Consider the following 14,412-nt stretch of genomic DNA (forward strand, 5'->3'; position numbering starts at 1 on the left):
TCTGCAAATACATAGTCAGTTCTCTTTCATTCATGGAATGTTCTTACTCGTTTCTCAAACTCCCAGTGTGCAAGATATTGAAGAAAAACTGAATTGCATCGTGTGTATATTTTGTCAGAGTTTTATTCATGTGAATGTCAAAATCGAAATTTGCATGAATGTTCACTAAAGACCAAAATAGGTCAAGGGGATGATAACCAAAATAGGTCAAGGGGATGATAACCAAACAAAAGTGAGGTGTAAAATTAAAAAAGGAAGAAGATATGGAACAAATGTTATTGCAAATGGACTATGAATACGTAACTGATTCTCTTGCATTCAGGATATATGTTCTCTCTTTTGACAAAACCCCATGTGCAAGATGTTGGAAAAAAATTGAATTGCATTTTGTGTATATACTTTTCACAAATGATTATTCTTGTGAAAATTGAAATTGAAATTTGAATTGATATCCACTATATACCAAAATAGGTCAAAGGACTAGTAACTACAACCATCAATAATAGCCAATCAAAAGGGAGCGTTGTAAAGGACATCCATAAATGGAAATTTGTACAAGAGAGACATGAAATGCGATGACATAAAGATGTGTATACAATTAAGTTATCCCAACAAATAAAAGCCTAGAAAGCTGATGAGAGTTAGTGAAGAAACATAGCTTGAACAAAGATGTACATTCCACATCAGCAGGAGTGAGTTAGGCCTGCTCATTATCTGAATTAATAGTGCAGATTTTGACACCAAGTTCTTGTCGAATAATGTCCTTTGGAGAGTGGCTTGGACTAATAGTGCTGTAGAGAGTAATCTTGGGTGGCATCAACCTGCTCCTAATGGTATTTGTGGTTGAGGAAGAGGTAGAAGCACCTCTAACATTCAAGGCCAAAGAACCCTTTCTTGATGGAAAGAGACTAGTAATGTATCTTTGAGTATGAGGCATGAAGTGGTGGTTTTCTTGAGTATCTTTGATCCTAACAGGACCCTTCAATGGGGCATGATATGGGGCTTGGGTGGTGAAACTAGGTAGCTATTAGCTGCCAAATTGTACTTGATGATAAAATCCCCAACCCACAAGGCACAACCCAAGAGAGAACTACTAGGATGATCAGCATTACTTAACTAACCTATCCTCTCTGCCTTAGCCTAGCTGTCGTTTGGGCTCAAGGGGGCTATCCCTTTTAGGAGTATTGAAGCTAAGCAGTGAAGCACAAAGTGATGTGAGTAGATTTAGTAAAATAATGATTTTGGTAGTTTTAAGATATAAAAGTGATGATGAGAGGAATTATAGATTACTGCTAAAATTGGGGTCCACGGGATGACTATTGCAAAGATTTAGGGGCAAAACCCTAGAAGGTGAATTTAGAGGGCCTCTACAGAAGTCACGACACTCAAGGTCCTCAATGCAAGCCCTAAGGAGGCATCTGCTAGCATGACATAAACATTTTGACTTGTATATATGGAGATTTACTTTATTTCACAAAGGCTACTAGGTCGGCTTGTGACCTAGACTAATATTTGCCCATTATTTTAATTTTATAGGGGCTTGTAGGCTAATTAGGCATTCAAATGCCTCATATAAATTTAGAACTTGTCATTTGAACTTCTCATCATCATAACACTTGATATATTTTGGCCTCTTGAGTTAAATTTGGGCTTATATCTTTGAGGAGAATTTGGAGCATCTTGATTCATTTTGACGTTTGGAGTTGATTTGTCTATATTTGGATGAATGGAATGAATTCTTTGCATGTTATCTTGTAAGTGTATATAGATGTTGAAAATTTATCTATTACATGTCTAATGTATGGAATTTTTTGAATATGTTGATTTTCTAGTGCTAATTTAGATAAGCACACTTTTTTGCCACTGATAATTACTTCCAATCTTATATAGTTTCACTTTACCATATTTCATAACATCATTAAGCAATTACACTCGGAAAATTTAATAGCAGATGCAATGGAAACAATAAAGATCACAATAGAAAAATCATGCACAATAGACACCAAAATTTTTCATCTAGGAAACCCAAACTCGAGAGAAAAACCAAACAATATTTTCTAGGAGAAATTATTCAACTCAGCAAAGGTACACTATGATTTTCTAGTCAAACTTGGTCAAACTAACCACAAAGTCCACAGAGGGAAAACTTGGTAAAACATCCCTAAATTCAACCTTCTGCAGCTGCCACACATTTGGTCAACCTTGAGTCAAACAGACCGAATTTCGCTGCCCAGAATCTCAGTCAAACTGCCTAGAGATTCAATTGCAATGCCCCATCAAACTCTTGGTCAAACGCAAGCCGAAACTTGGTCAAACTGCCCAAAACAAAACTTGGTCAATTGCCTATATAACTTGGTCAACTGCCTCATAAATTCGATCAAATTGTGCCTAGAAGATTTGGTCAAACAGTAGCTCAAAAACTCGGTCAAATAGTGGTCAATTTGGTCAAACTTCTTGGTCAAACTTTCATCTTCTTCTTTCTCTCCTTCGTGTTGATTTGGGGTAGCATCAGATGTATTCTAGCCATGAAAATTGGTGGAGAGGGTAAAGCACATGAGATTTCCAAGACCTAGAAATGGTTTGGGCAGATTCTAACCGGTTTGGGAGATATTAAAATAATTAATATTTTTAATGGAGTTCCTAAGTCTAAACTTAAGAAAAATAAAATATTAATGGGTATTAATATAAAACTGGGTTAGAAGGTTCCAAAAGTCATGGATCAAGCCAAATCTAATCTTAGCCGTTGATTAGAGATTTATTTCGGCCGTTGAAGGACCAACAAGAAAAGTATAAGAGGAGGCTTGAGGGTCAGTTAGAGAACACACCAAAGTGATTAGTCATTCATTTTGCTAGAGCGCAGTTGCTAAGCAAAAGTGAATCAGTGATCAGCAACGAGGGGCAGTGAGTACTTGACAGAGAGGCAAAGACAATACTGAGAGAACAACGTAGAAGTAGGAAGAGCGAGAGCAGCAGCCAGTTCAGGCCACGGAGAGCCCATCAGAGACAGTGCAGAGGCCAGAGGGACTGCGTCATCCACGAAGAGGCTGTTGGAGTGACGCAGAGGGTCCCAGAGGTTGCGCAATGCCTCAGAGGGCTGACGCAGTCAGTAGGAGGCTGATGTAGAAACTAGAAGGGCCAGCGCTGAGCTTCAGAGTGGCCGGAGAGGCTTTTGTGGGACAGGTTTTCTGAATGCCTGTTTCTAAATATAGAAGTATTACTGCCATGTATTTTTCTCTATCGAGTGAGCCGGTTAGGCACCCAGTTGTACTTAAGGAAATACTGCATAATAATAGATCCTCAGAATAGCTACATCGGTTTTACCGCATTGGGTTTTTCCGGGGACATTTGTCCAAAAATAACGGTGTCACTTGTTTGCTTGTTTTCTTTTAGTTGATGATCTGTAGATGTTGTGATTGTATTGTGTTTATTTCGGTATTTAAATGTTTTAAGTAACTTGTTCAGAATTTACAAGTAGAAGAAATAAACCAGCAGAATATAGATTAATTTTCTAATAGATAGACTTAGCAAATTCAACATTTCACACATGTGATGTTATGAAACCACCTCACAAAAAGATAGAAAAGATAGATCAATGCCTTAGAATTCAGCCTCTTCGAGGGGGAAACCTCCTTTACATTACACAAATGAATGACTCTTTGATGATTCAAATGACAAGAGCTCTTTTCTATATATAGGAGTCTAAGGGGTCATACTATAATCCGAGCCGACATAACAATAATAATGTAAGTGCACAATAATAACTATAGTGGGCTTCTATGGGGCACAATAGTAACAATATGGGGACTACATGGGTACAACAATATAATAATGGGGTTGTACTAATAACAATAAGGGGTTACACTAGTTGTATAGGGGCCTAACATGCCCCTCTCCTTCAAAAAGTGTTGTCCTCAACGCTTGAGTAGTTCTTGATGTTTTTGTATAAAATTCTTGTCCTCCCGTGTGGAATCTTCAGTAGGTAAGTTCTTCCACTTGATGAGATAATCTGAAATTGATCGATTTCGTCGCTGTCGGTTCTTGTTTCTGTGACTGCTCCAGGTTCCAATATGATTTTTCCTTCCTCTTCAAGTTCTGGCAATATTGTTTGAATTGGGATCTTCTGCAACTTTCGAATGAGTGGCCATACTTCTTCGTCCTTCTTCCATTCATCCCTTGCTTCGTTTATCCAATCTAGTTGGATAATAGAAATAGCACAAAACAATGCTTCCACATCTTCATTCTTTGTTGAGAGTGCATCTGCAACAAAAGATTTCTTCCCTTTTCTGTAGATGATGTCAAAGTCATAACCCAACATATTTGTGACCCATTTTTTATGTTCTTCTAAATATAATGTTTGTTCTAAATCGTATTTACAACTATCATGATCCATTTTTACCTTGAAGTATCTTCCCATTGGGTAAGGTCGCCATTTCTTAAGTGCATGTAGTATTGCCAACATTTCCTTCTCATAAATAGCTTGCTTGAGATGTAGCCGTAAAAATACCCAATCGCCTAAATCAAAACTTTTTCCACTATGATGTTGATCTACCTATTGTTTCATTTGATTCTGCACCAAAGTGGCGTTATCCTTTAAAAGTTGGAGAACTTGTTGTTGATGCTCGATGTGATCTTTCATTGTTTCAACCTTTTTCTTCTTGATATTTCCTTCTATATTGAGAGTTTGAGGAGTGGTAATTTCTTCCAATGCTTTACAAGACATGGTCGGATTCATTTCTTGATGCTCGATGTGATCTTTCACTTCTTGAGCATTTTTCTTCTTGATATGTCCTTCTATCTTGATAGTTTGAGGAGTGGTAATTCTGGCCAATGCATTACAAGATATGGTTGGATTCATTTCTTCTTGTAAAAATTTCTCATTTTCCACCCCGGTTTTCAGTTTCACCTTATTTCTCCAAAATAGTTAAATGCCCTTTCCCATATCCATACATTCAACAACAGGAAAATAAATTTTGCTGAAAACACAAATTCTAGAAATATAACAGAATGCTGGAAAATGCAGAAATAGATATCAGCACATACAAACAACCATTTAACACATTTAAACACAGTGATTTTTGGTCAAGGTGACCCTGGAAAAACCCCCTACAACTCTTGGGGAAAACCAGTTCGAAAGCTCTTTCTTATTTCTGGAAAATGCTTTTACAGTGAGAGAAATATTCAACAAAAATCAACAAGCAAACTTTTACAACTTATCTCGTTTTCCGTGCCTCACAGTCAACTGGAAACTGCTATACGGCCTCCTCCAAAACTGTTGTACGGCCTCCTCCAAACTGTTGTACGGACTGCTGTAAAATTGCTGTACGGCCTCCTTCAAAACTGCTGTACAGCCTTCGCCAAAACTGCTGTACGGACTGCTGTAAAACCTCCTTCAAAACTGCTGTACGGCCTCCTCCAAAACTGTTGTACGGACTGCTGTAAAACTGCTTTGGAATGTGTGCCAAGCTGCTACCTCCTTCTCCTCACTGTCCAGAAATCTCCCTTGCTCTCTTGCTCTCCTTCTCTCAATCTGCTCATGAAAGAATGAATGACCTTTTCCTCATTTTCCTATTTTAATCTAACCCTAAGTGACTTTTGGGGAACCCCTAAATCTAATGGCTGAAATAGATTGAGATCTAGGGCTGAGATTAAATGCTCATTTAAATCTCACTTTCTATTTTTTAATTCACCCCACTTTAATAAAGACCCACTTAGTCATTTATTTCCAAAGTAACTTTTCCTTTCTAATTTTACATTGACTTATTAAAGTCACTTTAAAATTAGACTTTAGTAACTTTATCACTTAAAGTCACTTTTAAATTAGATTTGACTTTATAAAAATTATAAAGTCACTTTAGGAGAAAAATTAAATTCTTTTCGACACTTTTCCCTAGGCCAAAGATCAAAGCCTTTGGGAACCACCTGTCCTCCGGTGCCAAATTTCAAGTAGTCATGCTTGCCCCGTGGTAAGGCTTTGGTAAGAATATCTGCAACCTACTCATCAGTGGGAATATACTCAAGCTTCACAATGCCCTTCTGAACACAGTCTCTGATGAAATGATATTTGATCCCGATATGCTTTGACCTGTCATGAAATACTGGATTCTCCGTGAGTTTAATGCAACTCTGGTTATCACAGTAAATCACTGAAGGTCTAAACGGCTGACCAAATAAGCCAAACAACATCTTGTGAAGCCAGATGGCCTCACAACTAGCTAGACTAGCTGCCATATACTCTGCTTCCGCTGAACTCAATGCCACTGACTGTTGCTTCTAGCTGAACCATGACATCACCGCTGAACCCAACCCAAAACAACACCTTGAAGTGCTCTTCCTATTAGAAGCACAACCTACCCAATCAGAATCAGTATAACCTGCCAATCTCACTCCATCCCCCTGCTTGTAGTCCAGACCATAATCCACTGTCCCCTGCAAGTACCGCAAAATGTGTTTTGCAGCCACCCAGTGAACCTTCCTAGGCTCGCACATAAACTAACTCATCGTGTTGACTGTAAGACAAATATCTGGTCTAGTGTTGACCAAATACATCAAGGAACCAATCAACTGCCTGTACAATGTGGGATCCACCAACTCGGAATTCGAAGCATGAAGTTTCTTCCAGTTGGTGATCATTGTTGTCGACATGGGTTTATTATCCCCCATGTGGAATCTGCCAAGGATGTCCACAATATACTTCCCCTGCACCAGGAAGAAATGCCCCTCCTCCTGCCACACCTCCAAACCCAAAAAGTAATGCATCAAGCCGATGTCCTCCATCTCAAACTCCGCCACAAGATCTCTCTTGCAGTTCCCTATGAGTCTTTCTGCACCTGTAATGACCAAGTCATCCACATACAGCACCAGAATGAGAGGCTCCTCACCTATCACAATATAGTAAAGGTTCGGATCTGCCTCACTCTTTGTGAAACCCATCCCCTGCAAGTACGTATCTATCCTGGAGTACCAAGCTCTGGTAGCTTGCTTCAGGCCATAAAGGGCCTTCTTCAGTCTGCACACATGGGACTCTTTCCCATGCACCTCAAAGCCCTGTGGCTGCTCAATGTACACCTCCTCCTGTATGAAGCCATTGAGAAATGCAGTCTTCACATCCATCTGGTGGATCTGCCAACCCATCTCTGCTGCTATCGATATAATGGAGCGGATCGAAGTATATCGAGCCACGGGAGCGAAGGTCTCCTCATAATCAACTCCCTCTACCTGGGAGAACCCTCTAGCCACAAACCTCGCTTTGAATTTCTCAATGCTGCCATCTGCAGCATGCTTTACCTTGTAAAGCCATCTGGAAGTAACCACAGATTTGCCCTCAGGCCTCGACACCACCTCCCAAACAACATTCTTCATGATAGAAGAATACTCCTCCTGCATTACCTCTCTCCAAACCTGCTGGCTAGCTGCCTCCTCATAGCTAGAAGGCTCATAGTCAAGGATGTTGGTAGCCATTGCCATATAGCTACAAAACCTCTCAGGTGGTCTACTCTCTCTAACTGACCTCTTAGGCTCAGCAATAGATGTGGCATCTCTCAAGGTGTCCTAAAGCCACTTGGGCTTCCTTTTCCTTGAGTGTACTTCTCCCATTGGAGAATGAAACTCCTCCTCCTCATCATCATCAGGAGCCTGAACTCCTGACTGTCTGTCTGCTGTCCTCCTGCCTGCACCTGAACCTGTAGAAGCTGAGGTACCGTGTGAACTGTCCATCAGTGGACTCCTTAGTGAACTGGTCTGTGAACTACTCTGCATGCTTCCCAGAGCACCACCCCTCTGGCTCGGCGAGCCACTGCTCACTGACGGACTTGACATCCTCATAGATGTACCTCCGGATCCTCCTGATCCCTGCCCACTGGATCCCTGCAACTGACTCAACTGCTGCTGAGGGTTTGGCTGATCCAGATACTCTAACTCCCGTGATCTCCTAAAGGCCCTGTCCTCCTCGAACTTCACATCCCGCCTGACAACAACTTTCCTCTGTGCAAGAATGTAAATTCAAAAGGCCTTTGAGGTCTCACTGTAGCCCACAAAGATACCCTTCTCTGCGGTGGGCTCTAGTTTGGTCCTCTTCTCCTTGGGTATGTAGGAGTATGTAATGCACCTAAAGATACGAAGATGACCAATATCAAGCTTCTTCTCAGAAGAAGCCTCCTCCGGAGTCATGTGCTCCAAGGCACGATGCAGACTCCTGTTCTGCAAATAAACAGCTGTGTTGCAGACCTCTGCCCACAAGAACAATGGCAACCCCTGATCATGTAACATGGCTTTGGCAGCCCCTCCGATGGATCTGTTCTTCCTCTCCGTAACCCCGTTCTGCTGGGGGTTGTAAGGAACAGTGAACTCCCTCCTAATGCCTGCCTCCGTATAATAGTCAACAAACTCTCCAAGGGTGTACTCTCCCCCATTGTCCGACCTTAGGGACTTGATCTTCCGACCTGTCTGTGTCTCCACAAGAGCTCTAAACTCCTGAAACCGCTTGAAGACCTCACTCTTGGTCTTCAAGAAATAAATCCAGGTCCTCCTGGAGTGATCATCAATGAATAAAACATAGTACTCATATCCACTCAAGGAAACATGAGACATCCGACCGCTGACATTGGAATGAATCAAATCAAGTATCCCAGTCGCTCTGCTGTCACTGCTGGGAAAAGGGGATTTGGCAAACTTGCCCATCGCACATCCTCTGCAAGTATCAAAGTGATCAGTACTGAAATCTGGCACACCTGTAGTGATCTCCTGCAAGGTCCTCAAGGCTCCATGATACATATGCCCCATCCTGCGGTGCCAAATCTCACACAGCTCAGAACTACTAGCTCTGTTGTCGATACTACTGCTCAATGCCAAAAGGGGCTGGAATGCAAACTTGTACACCTTTGCATGACGTACACCTATCATTCTAGCTGAATCAACTGGAGTGCCCCTGGTATACATCAACACCTGTCCTCCCTTGAACATTACTTCATATCCTCTGTCCTCCAAAGCTGAGACGGATATGAGGTTCTTTCTCATGCCTGGCACATAAAGAACATCTGACACCTTCAAGGGAGGTTTGGACTCCCTCTGAAATGTCAGTGTCCCCACACCGACTGCTCTAACAACTCTGTCATCACCGAGTACTACCTGTATATCAGTGCCACTCTCCGAAAGCTTTGAAAAGTACTCACAAACTCCTGTCATGTGACGTGAAGCCCCACTGTCCACATACCAGATACCCGAAGATGCTCCGCTAATCAGGGGAAAAGCATGCTCCCTCTGAACCTGAGTGGCAGGTGATCCTGCACTAGAGGACTTGCACGCAGTGAACGCAAACTCCCGGTCAAAACGATCTGCAAAGTCCTCAACCTCTGCTGAAGCTGCCATGCTCTGGTTCTTCTCCTTCTTCTTCCTCTCCAGACACACAACTGCATAGTGTCCCATCTTTTGACAATTCCAACACTTCACCTTGGAATAGTCCTTCTGTGTGTTACCCTGTTTACCTTTACCTTTGCCTTTGCCCCCACCATTGCTTGTGGAAGACTGCTTCTTCCCTCCTGCCAACAGTGCTACATCCTCATCCTGCTCAACTGGCTTGGTTGCCCTAAGCTGACCTTTCCTGATCTCTGTCTGAATGCAATCATCCCAAAACCTCTCCCATGTGGGAAAGGTCTCACGTGCACAAACCCCATCAGCAAAGTTCATCCATGAAAGGGAGAGGCCATTCTTTGCAATCCACACCAACTCAGTGGGTGGAATGACTTCTCCAACTGCTGCCAACTCATCTCTCACATTAGTAATCTTTGTGAGATATTCACTGCACTATCATTTCCCATCTTAATGGTCTTCAGCTTCTCCTTCAGGACCATTTTCCGGTTCTCATTGGTAGTCTGGTAGAGATTGGACAATGCTGTCGACATCTCATGAGAATTTCTCTTTCCTCTCACATGAGAAATGCAATGGTCTTTGACTCCGTCTAGAATCATTCTCTTACCCTTGTTGTTCTTTCTATTATAAGCCGCCAACTGAGTAGCATCAGTAGGCACAACAACAGGGTTCTGTGTGGTATGCACCATGATGTCCCAGACTTTTGCCTCCTCAAAGATGCTCTGCATTCTCTCCTTCCAAACGCTGTAATTGGAATGCCCATCCAACCTATCCTCCACCCTCAATCCCAATGACATCCTGCTGTCCTAAAACTGAAAAATAGCACTGCTGTAGTAAGGATAAAACTGCTGTTTGTGAAAAATCAGCTTGCTGGAATTTTCTGAGTGAAAAATCAGTAGGCTGTAATTTTCCTCCTTGCTGTCCCAAACTGCACTTCAGCACTCAAGCTCTGATACCATGTAAAAATTTCTCATTTCCCACCCCGGTTTTCAGTTTCACCTTATTTCTCCAAAATAGTTAAATGCCATTTCCCATATCCATACATTCAACAACAGGAAAATAAATTTTGCTGAAAACACAAATTCTGGAAATATAACAGAATGCTGGAAAATGCAGAAATAGATATCAGCACATACAAACAGCCATTTAACACATTTAAACACAGTGATTTTTTGTCAATGTGACTCTGGAAAAGCCCCCTACAACTCTTGGGGAAAACTAGTTTGAAAGCTCTTTCTTATTTTTGGAAAATGCTTTTATAGTGAGAGAAATATTCAGCAAAAATCAACAAACAAACTTTTACAACTTATCTCGTTTTCCGTGCCTCACAGTCAACTGGAAACTGCTGTATGGCCTTCTCCAAAACTGTTGTACAACCTCCTCCAAACTGGTGTACGGACTACTGTAAAACTGGTGTACGGCCTCCTTCAAAACTGCTGTACGACCTCCTCCAAAACTGCTGTACGGACTGCTGTAAAACCTCCTTCAAAACGCTATACGGACTGCTGTACAACCTCCTTCAAAACACTGTATGGATTGCTGTATGACCTCCTTCAAAACTGCTGTACGGCCTCCTCCAAAACTGCTGTACGGACTACTGTAAAACTGCTTTGGAATTTGTGCCAAGCTGCTGCCTCCTTCTCCTCATTGTCCAGAAATCTCCCTTGCTCTCTTGCTCTCTTTCTCTCAATTTGCTCATGAAAGAATGAATGACCTTTTTCTCCTTTTCCTCCTTTAATCTAACCCTAAGTGACTTTTGGGGAATCCCTAAATCCAATGGCTGAAATAGATTGAGATATAGGGTTGAGATTAAATGCTCATTTAAATCTCACTTTCTATTTTTTAATTCACCCCTCTAATAAAGACCCACTTAGTCATTTATTTCCAAAGTCACTTTTCTTTTCTAATTTTACATTGACTTTATTAAAGTCACTTTAAAATTAGACTTTAGTAACTTTATCACTTAAAGTCACTTTTAAATTAGATTTGACTTTATAAAAATTATAAAGTCACTTTAGGAGAAAAATTAAATTCTTTTGGACACTTTTCCCTAGGCCAAAGATCAAAGCCTTAAGGAACCACCTGTCCTCCGGTACCAAATTTCAACACTTCTTTCTCGATGTGATCTTTCACTTCTGGAACCATTTTCTTGTCGATATGTCCTTTTATCTTGAGAGTTTGAGGAGTGGTAATTCTTGCCAATGCTTTACAAGATATGGTCGAATTCATTTCTTCTTTCTCTGGGGTTGGGTGCTGGCATATATTCTCTTCTTTTGATATTTCTTGATCCTTTTCTTCCTCCTCTTTATACTTTATGTAAAATAATTTCTTCTCAGCACACTTATGACCTTTAGTGCATTTTCTATTACAATTGCAACAAAGCCCCTTTTCTCTTTTTTCTTCCAATTGTTGTAGTGTAACCCTTATAGGTTGTGGAAGGCTAGGAGAAACAACACTTCCATCTTTATAGTTGTGAGGGGTAGACTTCCTTGTTGCCATAATTTTACTTTCCACTATGTAACAAAGCCCTTTTACTCTTTCCAATTGTTGTGGTGTTGCTCTAAAGAAGGTGTTGCTCTTTGTATCCTCATAATGCGCTATCATTTTCTCTGTGAAATTTGACCACGTAACAAGTTTTTTACAAGAACAAAGCCCTTTATACCATAAAAATTGATCCGGTTCTAGATATGAAAATGCAGTACATACCTTTTGTAACAGTGGTACACCATGTAGATCAAAATATTGCTCCATCTGAAGTATCCAATTTACCGGATCCTTGCCATCAAACTTCCTCATATCGCCTTTTCTTGATTTTAGGAGCTCGATCTTGAAATGACTATAACTCTGTAATTTTGGTTCTTCCAGTTCTAAAATTGCGACTTGCAGTAGCCCTCTGCGTCCTCTTTCCAATGCCACCAGTCTGATCAAATTTAGATTCTCCAAGAAAGAGTTATGAACAATCTCCTAAGATGACCTGATTATATACCTTTTCAGAAGATCGAACTTGTATGAAGTGCCACGTGTCACTGTGTTAACCTTAGGATCTGAAAAATATACACAGGAAACTACAGTCTGTTCTCTTTCTGTAACTTCTTACGAAATTTCAATCTGATGCTCAAAACAAAAGTTATGACGATTTTCCCCAGGTCACCTGTTTGGAATGTAATTTAGGAGTCTGCAAAAAGACCAACTTCCTCAGATCATATCTCCACAAATATAGCGCAAAAAGCTCTGAAATTCGGACCTCAGTTTTGGCGCGATTTCGTCTCAAATGGGTTTTTTTGTTTGCTTCTGAAACGTCACAGAAAAAAGTTATAGCGAAAATGCCACAATGACTAATTTGGAGCTGCGAAACCCTAAAATCCAAAGTTCTGATACCAAATGTTATGAAACCAGCTCACAAAAAGATAGAAAAGATAGATCAACGCCTTAGAATTCAGCCTCTTCGAGGGGGCAACCTCCTTTACGTTACAAAATGAATGATTCTTTGATGATTCAAATGACAAGACCGCCTTTCTATATATAGGAGTCTAAGGGGTCATAATATAATTAGAGCCGACATAACAATAATAATGTAAGGGCACAATAATAACAATAGTGGGCTTCTATGGGGCACAATAGTAATAATATGGGGACTACATGGGTACAAAAATATAATAATGGGGTTGTACTAATAACAATAAGGGGTTACACTAGTAGGATAGGGGCCTAACATGTGAACAGAAAAAAACATTTTATTTTTGGTGATCCGGATTGATGCCCAATGGAGGAGATCGAATGTGTATACATATTGGTCAAAGGAGGTTTGTTTTGACCAAGGGTCACACCCATTAGCATGGTTGGGCTGACCTAACTATGTAGAACCTACATGAGCTTATAAATAGTATTTTTCTTCCTTTCAATTTGGTTGACTTGTGTAGCTGGGGAGTAGTAACCGCAGTTACCCAAAAATCAACACTCCCTCTTAGCTAGGGAGGTATTCACCTTGACTTCCTCAGATGCCCTCTTTGTTGAAAAATTTCTCCATTGCAAGAAAGGATTGAATGAGCCCACTATGTTAATGTATCCACCCACTTCATGTTCAATTCCAGAATGACGTGAAAAGAATCCTACATCAATGTCATCCGAAGTATCTAGTTACCCACTAGTCAAATATCCTTTTCAAATGGATCTAGTCACTCACTAGACAAATACCCTTTGGCGATATGGTCAGGTATCCCTTGATTGGAGTAAACACAAGACTAGTCTTGGGTCATTGACTATCCAAGTCGTCACTTGGAACCAAGTCAATATCCCTGACCAATAGTGAAACCCTAGGACAATTTATCATTCCTTCATGTCGTCACATGATTCTTGAATGGTAAAACACTTGCCCAATGTTATGGGGCACTCACTCTACCCACTAGCCAAGTAACCCTTGGCAATATGGTTAGGACCTTCTAATTGGGGGAGCACTCCGAGCCCTGATGGTTTCTAGCCAATCTCCCTAGGCACATTACATGGCTCTTGGTTAATGCACTTAACTTAGGGAGAATATTTGCCCTTGATTTTGCAACATCAACACTCACTCTAACCGAGGGAAGCATTCTCAAACACTCCAAGTTTATCCCTGAACTAAATAGACTTCATTTGGGACAGAGGCTTTATGAGAATGTCAACTACCTGCTCGTCTGTAGAAATGTACTAGAGCCTTATTGCTCCCTTTGGTACCATGTCTCGATACTTGATCTCAATGTGTTTCGACCTGTAATCATGGTCGTCTACAACACTTGGTCAAACAATCCTATGAGCAGCTTCCGAAGCCACATTACTTCACAATTCATTAAACTAGCTGTAATATAATCAACCTCTGCAGTGTTGAGTGCGACAGATGTCTGCTTCCTACTCATCCAAGATGTCATAGCAAAACCCAAACTGAAACAACACCTTGATGTGCTCTTCCTATCTTCTACACTCTCTGCCCAATCCGAATATGTGTGTCCCTGTGGTTGTACTTCATCATTTGAGACACATCTCAATCCATATCCAACTGTACCATGCTGGTACCTC

At 40.9% G+C, this 14,412-nt stretch overlaps 1 protein-coding gene across 2 annotated transcripts in view; it reads left to right on the top strand.

Annotated features, from left to right (window-relative positions):
• Window positions 1–14,412, top strand: part of LOC149158982 (retinal-binding protein) — a 271,407-nt gene that overhangs the window by 173,345 nt on the left and 83,650 nt on the right. The gene's annotated exons all lie outside the window — the stretch shown is intronic.

This window comes from Pinus tabuliformis, chromosome 5_2 (genome assembly GCF_031772625.1).
Source record: "Pinus tabuliformis cultivar Carrire ecotype Pingquan chromosome 5_2, CPIR1, whole genome shotgun sequence".
NCBI classification, from domain to species: Eukaryota; Viridiplantae; Streptophyta; class Pinopsida; order Pinales; family Pinaceae; genus Pinus; species Pinus tabuliformis.